This window comes from Solanum tuberosum, unplaced genomic scaffold (genome assembly GCF_000226075.1).
Source record: "Solanum tuberosum cultivar DM 1-3 516 R44 unplaced genomic scaffold, SolTub_3.0 scf00388, whole genome shotgun sequence".
Lineage (NCBI taxonomy): Eukaryota > Viridiplantae > Streptophyta > Magnoliopsida > Solanales > Solanaceae > Solanum > Solanum tuberosum.
This window is the reverse complement of record NW_006239311.1, coordinates 504,741-513,153: the sequence shown is the minus strand read 5'-3', so window position 1 is coordinate 513,153 and position 8,413 is coordinate 504,741. Positions and strand designations below refer to the sequence as shown.

Sequence of the window (8,413 nt, the reverse complement as noted above, 5' to 3'; positions counted from 1 at the left end):
TTTAACATCATATAGAACACTTAACTTAGTGGATCCACTAGCTTATGCTAAAAGCATCTTAAGGAGTCATCTAAAAAGTATGATCCTTTACTACCCATGATGGATACATGGTTTATGGAGACGTGAGTTATCTGAACTCAAACTCGCCCCCATATCGGTGCTCAATACTACTCCAAAATATACTTAGCTCATCACTACAAGAAAAACAGTCTATAAGGAAGGGAAATCTAGTCCCTAGAAGTCTAAATCTGGTCCCAGAAGATCAATTACGAAGGGAAATAGCTAGTCGCCACCCGTCCTTGTTGGCTCTGACACAAATTGTCAATAGCGACGGGTTCAACATACTGGTCGTAAACTCCATTTAGACCAGTAAAAAGCATGGTCGCAATATACAGTTAGGGACCACATATCTGGTCTTAATAGATTGATTTATATCATGGGAAAAAATTGAATTTTCAATTGCTAAATCTTTTCGACAAACAATCAACTCGTCCTAGATTATCTTTAAGGACCAATATTTAACTAGTCCTAGATTATCTTTAAAGACTAAAAACTTTCTAGTCCTAGAATATCTTTTAGGGACAAGTAACATTTATGGTCTGTAATTTAAAATATCCCATCTTTATGTCACAAAGAAATGATTTTCATAAAAAAAATAATCAAAATTGCTACTGAAAATCTTGATATAAAATGATAATATATATGAAGAGAGTGTTATTAATTACAATAAAATGGTTAACATCCCATAATTGATGTTAGTTTCAATATTTGCTCAACACCTTAAAAAAAACTTAGGAAATATATCCTGAGCTAGACTATGATATATCAAGTTCTTGTTCATCGTCTAAACTTGCATCTTCACTTGTAAAACTTTATTCTTCAAAATCTGCAAGTACAAAATTTTGAAAAGAGGGTAAAACAACTATTGGTATAATACAAAAAACAACAACATATTATGGTAATGGAATATTTGTCAAGGATTCTAAACAACATTAGTGCTTTACCCGATTTCAAATTCCATCCAAATTCTGGAAAAAAACTACATTCGCACTTGGTATTCTCCCTATCAAGTACTTGGGACTGCCACTTACCTCAAAAAAGTGGACAAAGATGGATTTACAACAACTAGTAAATAAAATTATAGCAAGAATGCAAGCTGCTTCTGCTAAGCATTTGTTTTAAGTAGTTATGGCAGTGCTTTTTTCCATTCATAATTATTGAGGAGCAGTTTTTATCTTACCTCAATGTGTTTTAAAGGAGATTGATAGGAAGTGTAGGGAGTTCTTATGGAATGCAACTGTGGAGGAGGCTAGAAAGGGATTTATCACACGGCTGGCATGTCAAAGGAGGCTACTCACTCGTGAGGGATTGCTAAAAATAAGAATTTTAGTGGAGGATCGAAATTGTTGTTTGTGTGAGAAGAGGGTACTGGAGACACAACAACACTTGTTTATGGATTGTAGGTGGATTAATGGTGCGAAAATCATGATGTGTACACGGCTAGGTGTTCAATTACCATGCAGAGGAGTTTACAAAACAATTAAATGGATCAAAAGGAGAAGGTGGAAGCAGTTTCAAAAGGAAGTTATTGCAGCAGCCTGGGGTGCATTGGTCTACGACACCTGGATAGCTAGTCACAAGAGAGTTTTTAATCACCAGAATGTAAATGTTTAATTTGTTACTGCACAAATACAAAAGGAACTAAGAGAAAGAATAGATATGTTTCAGGTGTCAAGAAAAGCACATAAATGTCATAGTTTTATACAACTAATTTGTAACTAGTTTTTCTGGAGATCTAGTGGTTTTAAGACACCCTTCCTAGAAGTTGGTTGAGGAACTCTAGATGCTCATTAGGCTGTACTCTTTTTCTTGTTATGGTAATATTTCATATGTGTTACCAAATAACAACAACATATATACCTAGTTGGACATATTATAGAAAACACCCAACATCCACTTCAGAACATATTTTTCTTTTGAAGGGTACAGAACAGTGCAAGAATCATATAACGGCAGTGTATAAAACATCCTCTACCAAACAGAAACTGAGCATCCAAATTACAACTCCCATGGTGCAAACTATGGCATATTAACATGGAAGTACTCATGATTCTAGACTAAAAATACAACAAACTAGTACCTGTTAATTTATAGTCACTATAGGAAGAAACAATCTGCAGCAAGCTTGTAGTAGACAACCTACTAGGAGATAACAAATCTTATGCACGCCTCATTAAGATTAAGTTCATTTCGGACATTAACAAGCACACCATATACCAACAGAAAGCTAAACTGCTTACCTCAAAAGCAATCTGATTTACTTCAAGTAATGTCCAAAACATCAACAAAGCTGTGAGAATACAAGAACACTTAATTAGACAAGCGTTCGATGCATATACTACGAAGAACTGAAGCTTGTAACAATGATTGTTGCCTTACAGTTTATTTCTTCTTCTTCAGAAAATGCATTCACTATCAACCATAAATATATGCATTATCAAGTGAGACAATTTAACATAGGAATCAAAAAATTAAAGAAGTCATCTACTGTATGGCAATCTGTCAAGTAGATTAGGACTTTGGATAGGATGATAGGTTATCCATATAGCAGTACTTATAATCAAATAAGCATCCAACCTTAAACGACTTCAAAACCAATAATAAGAAACTCAATACTTGATCATCTAACCAACAATACAATAGTAACAATATTCACAAAAGCCAGCACAGACAAACATACAAAGTTAGAGCTTAAAAAAGACTTCTAACGTTTTTTGCCTTCTTTTTTCTTCTGATTCAGCACTAACAAAAATTAGTCATACTTAATACACACATATATAGTAGATCTCAAAGAAATAGCTGCACAGAAGCAATTCATTTATGCATACGAGCTGCAATGCATCACTGGTATAACATGATGAAGACCTTAGCCATGAGGTCATTGAAACTCAGATCTATGTTTTGGACAGCAACAATTTTTAATAGGACAACAAATTCAATTGCTACCTAAAAGGGCCATAACAAGAACACTAACTATATGTACCTGAACCAGAAAACTAACTGTACATTTCTAAAGTGAGATCCTGACTATACCTTCCTACACCCATGTTATTACCACTCAATATAGCACAGAAGCACTATGATATTTAAACCAATTTGCATTGATCGCGACTAATTCTTTGCACGCCAACTAAGTAGGGTTCATCGAGCCGATTATCAACAAGTTACATCCATTGTTTACTAGGAGCCATAACCTTAAAAGGTACATAAAAATGAAGAGTTAATTACAATTGATGGACAGAATACATTCTACTCTTTTTCCCAACTTATAAAAGGTAAGTTTTACCATGATCAAGAAGGCCAATAAAAAGATTTATCTTTGGAAATATATCTTCTTGTTCATAAACAAGTCAGAATTCAGAATGCTCTGAACAAATGTGATTATGCAGAAGCTTTTTCATATCAAGTTCCTGTCAATGGAAGGAAGTATAATGTTATTGTTTTACTCTAAAAAGCTAAAGCGTGTGTTAAATTGGAGGAAAGTTAATAGGATTAAGCCTCCAATAGGTGTTGTTAAGGCTTACACAAATGGCATTTTCAATACTAATAAATGAAAAGGATGGCATTACAGATATTATAAAAAGTGTGAATTCGGATCTCATTATGACTTTCTCAATTTCGACTTAATGCACTAGCAATAATGAGCTTATGCATGGAATCAGATTAGGGAATAAAGAACCAAGACCCTCATCAATTCCCATACTTGGCTCAAACTTATTCCTTTCAAGTGTTCTTTTCATCTTTGGAGAACTTGAAGAGGAAAACTTCCTACTCATGAGAAGGTCATCAACTTTGTCAAGAAACCTTTAGACTGTTACTGCTGCTATAAACCTGGCAGGGACACTATAGAGCATATTTTCTTGACTGACAGGGACACAATTCATGGGCTCTTAGTTCTTCAAACAAGCAACCAGACTCGGGGTAATCTAAACCACTGGAGTGGTTGTTATTAAGGTATACAACACGATATGACGTCTATGGTTATGCCCAACCAATTTATTGGGTGCTAAGTGGAAAACAATAAGTGCAGAAGAGAAAAAGCCTTATGAGGAAAAATACCAAGCTGAGAAAGAAGTTTACTTGAAAATCGTTGGAATGGAGAAGTGCGAACATGAAGCAATGAGACTCTTGGATGACGAGCAGAAACAAAAGACAGCTATGGAGTTACTTGAACAATACATTCAATTTCAACAAAGATCAATAGTGAATGAAAACCAGAAGAAAAAGAAAGAAAAGGACCCCTTGAAACCAAAACAACCTTTATGAGCATTTTTCCTGTTTACAAACGACCGTCGAGCTGCTCTACTCCGGAATAACGCAACAGTTGAAGCAATGGAATCGTACAAAAAGGAAATGGAAGAATACAATAAAACTGCAGCTGACAAGCAGAGCAACAATAATTAGAAGCAATAAGAAATAGGTGCTTCTTAGAACAAGTTCAACTGGTTATGTTGAACATAGAAAATGCCTGCTAGTTAGAGTTGAAAACTTGAAATAGTCATTTGATGTCCATGTCATTTTTTCCTGTTGTTAGTTTATTTCATTTGACTTCTAATGGATGACTTTGGATTTAGTCATATTGGCTGAGTTAATTGTTCAAAAATAATTATTACTTGTAACCAAGAAGATGAGTCATTCGATTACAAGTCATATACACGTATATGTCTGCATTTCTCATGTAAATGGCTAGCAAAATCCCTACACCAATATTTTTTGTATTGACTGTACATATGAAATCATTAACCTATTTAATGTTAAAAAAGAGGAAGAAGGAGCAACTTGAATACACAAGAAAAAAACACCATCAATATAACTTATGGATTTAACACAATAACTCGATTAGAAGATGAACCCACCTGAAATTTTGTCTCAAAAAAGCTGTGATGGAATCTGTTTCGAGCACAGCAGCAACAAATTGATGAAGAAGAAGAAACCTGCTGCGATGGAATTTGTTATGAGCAGAGCAACAACAAATCGATGAAGAAGAAGAAACCTTTGTCGATTTAATCGAAGACTGATGTTGAGATTAGGGCATACATTAACAACACATCAAAGAAGACACCTCTATCGATCTATGGGTAGAGCATTGTTCAGATTAGGGCAGAGAATGGTTGAGATTAGGTAGAGCACATTGAGTTTCAATTATGAGTTGAAGAATATCAGTGGAGAGGTTTTTTTTTTGTGTGGTGAGCTGAAGAGATTATAAGCGATTAAGTCTTGTTCCTTTTCCTTTCTGTACTATTTTTTCCGTGCACTACATTTTTTGTAGAAAAAAAAATTTCATCTGGAGGAAAAATCTCCCGCTCAAGCCTCAATGCCTCTAATTACATTTTGGGACTAGTTAGTATGTTTTTTAGGGACCGAATTTAATACCTTCCCTATAAAATATATCAATAAGGACCGAAATATAACTCGTCCCAATAGATATACTTTTAGAGACAAGAATATAGACTCGTCCTTAAATGTTGGTCTTAATTAAGGCCTTTTCTTGTAGTGCATATATTTGTAAAAACAAAACTCTTTCTTTAGTTTAAGATAATTACTCAAAAACTTAGCTTAAAAGCTCTCTTGGAATCGATGTTCCCTTTCTTCCTCAAAACTCTTTTGGAAATCTCAGTTTTCTGTAATCTTAAATGTGAAAACATTTACTCTTGGGAATACTTAGTTCCCATGTATCATTTTAAAGAGAATGAACTTTACTCTTACTCTTTACTCAACTTCAAAGCTTAAGTCTTAAAACAAAGTTTAAACATTTGTAAAAGACTTCTTAAAATAATATGGTTCACGCCGAATTATGGACTTGAACGACTCAATACAAGGTTTACAATAACCATAGATAGACTCAAATACTTGTAACTCAAGAACTTCAATTAAACTACTAATTTCAAGAATGCTCAACTCAGAGGGTTCATGCGGAATTATGAGCATGAACTACTCAACTCAAGGACTCAAATATACTTCTCATCTCAAGATTGTTCGACTTATAATGTTCATGCGGAATTATCGGAATTAACAACTCAACTCATGGACTTCATGGGTAATAGGTAATAGTCCCATGATTAGGATTATAATCTCGGAAGGGTAAGGAACTCGATACTCAAGACTTAGAACTTGAAGATACTACTTCTTGCAAAGATACTAAACTGATGGAGTTCATGCTGAAGTTATGGACATGAACGACTTGACTCAAGGGTCAAAATATCAATAAGGAACTCAGGTATACGACTCCTCTCATTCTCATACTTACTTCTCAAAACTTAACGAAAATTGATGGTGGATCTCAAAGGATTCACAATTGAACTCAAAGACTTTTTTGAACTCTACTCTTAACTCTCTCTTGAATGTGAATTATGAATTCAAGAGTTATGACTCATGATATGAAAGATCTAGGTGATAGTGTAGACTCATGAATACATTCTCTTCACTCTCATGCCCACTTACTCTAGTCTTGAAACAAGTTATTAGAAGTTGTAGAAGATTCCTCAAAGAACTCAAAGGGACTTTCTCAAAAAATGTTTGAGAGAACCCTCGAGCCTTGACTCTCAACTATACCTTGAATGTGATTTATGTATTCAAGGTTGTGATTTGTGATAGGAATGATCTCGTGATGTTTAGGAGTATTTTTAGATAGTTAAACATGAAAAACGATCAAGAAATCACTGTCTGGAAGCAAGTCCGTGACGCGGAGATGAATTAAAATATTTGGTCGCGAATTAACTTTTGAGGCAGAGAGGTCCGTTCTGTGACGCGAAGACAAACTTTATGAAATGGGGAAGCAGGTCCGCGATGCGGAGCAAGGTGCTGGATTCGCCCGACTTTTTCCTTCTTCATTTTCTAACCCCAATTCGCCTAATTTCAATTCTCTTTCTCAATCCCTCTTTAGGTTTAGATACCCAGCACATGAACACAAGAACCTACTCATAAACAATTGTAAAATCGACATGATTTCATCAAGGAACTCAATAATCTCATCTAAACTCAAGAACTAAAGCCAATTTCAAGAACATCATACTTTCAACTTTCTAGAACAAACTTAACGCTGAAATTAACATGGTTGGCGTGTGGGTGAAAAATCCCAACACTATGGAAGCTTACATACCTGAAAGAATTATCATCTTGAGGCAACTTGAAGGTAAACTTTTGAAGAAAACCCTAGACTTTGCTTTTTCTTTAATTTCTTGAGCGTAGAATCTTTTGGAGTGGATGAGAAGGTTTGATTTAAGAAAACTGATTTTCTACTCGTTTAGGGAAATTTAAATGATATCCTAAGGGTTTTTAGGACTAAAATACCCTAAAAGAAATAATTAAAACGAACTCTGAGTCGGAATAATTTTTCACCAGGCAGTGAAGTCCGTGTTGGCTCCGCGTCGCGGAGCTGCTGCCAGGTTTGCGCGACGTTAGTAAATCGGTCATAACTTTTTACTCAGAGCCCGAAATTTAGCAAACTTGGTGGCGTTGGAAAGAGGAATTGAAGGGATTTAATTTTAAATCTTTTAGCTCACTTAACTCATCCTGTACTAGGAGTTATGGTCATTTGAAGTTGACCCAAAACTTAAGAAAAACTTAGGAATGACTTGAATGAGCTCTCTTTAGTTCTTGGAACTCAAGGTGCTATATCTAGTGACCTTAATACTCAAGAAATTATAAATTTCTTGCAAAAATCTCACTCACTATGAAGAACGGGTCGAGTCTTAGCTCAAAAAATTTATGAGGTGTTACAATATCTCCCCCTTGGGATCATTCGTCCTCGAATGACGACTGGACTGAGTATGGAACGGGGTTACTCTTACTAAGGTCTGAGTCTAATGGTATGCTCTTACTATATTCAAGCTTAACCCAAATCCGTAAGTTCGGATTCTATACCTCTCTATAGGGAATCTCATCCCAAAACTATTACTCTTTACCACCACATTGGGCTCATATCAAGAACCACTTAATGTTTAACAACACCACATTCGAGCTTAGTACTGTAACAACTCCATGGAATCCTACTAACCAGCTCCTTAAGAAATTCTCAACACTTGACTTGATTTCTCATCTTATCATCTCCCCCTTAGGTCTAAAGCTGACACTTGAAGGCTATGGACCTACTCCACATTGATAACTCAATTATGCTATCTAGGCACACATGGAAAATAATAACTTAATTGGAACCTCATCTGGTAACATACCATCTCGGCACACCTCTTAATGCTCTTGTTACTCTTTTGACTTAGCCACACTTCACTGCCCTTATCTAAACGTTAGGTCTATTACTTGTACCACTCATATCTATTGTAGCTAATCACCTTAATTCCTCACCTACTCTATGTCAAGTCTTCTAGATCAAATCTCAAGACTAACATCATCACCC

The 8,413-nt window shown here is 35.3% G+C and overlaps 1 long non-coding RNA gene across 1 annotated transcript; it reads right to left on the bottom strand.

Moving 5' to 3' along the window:
- Positions 1 to 673: 673 nt before the first annotated feature.
- On the bottom strand, positions 674 to 5,505 carry LOC107057851 (uncharacterized). Its single transcript, XR_001471596.1, has 3 exons — positions 4,917 to 5,505; positions 2,301 to 2,350; positions 674 to 886 (listed from the first exon to the last, which is right to left on the bottom strand). It is a non-coding gene; the product is annotated as an uncharacterized lncRNA (long non-coding RNA).
- Positions 5,506 to 8,413: the final 2,908 nt, after the last annotated feature.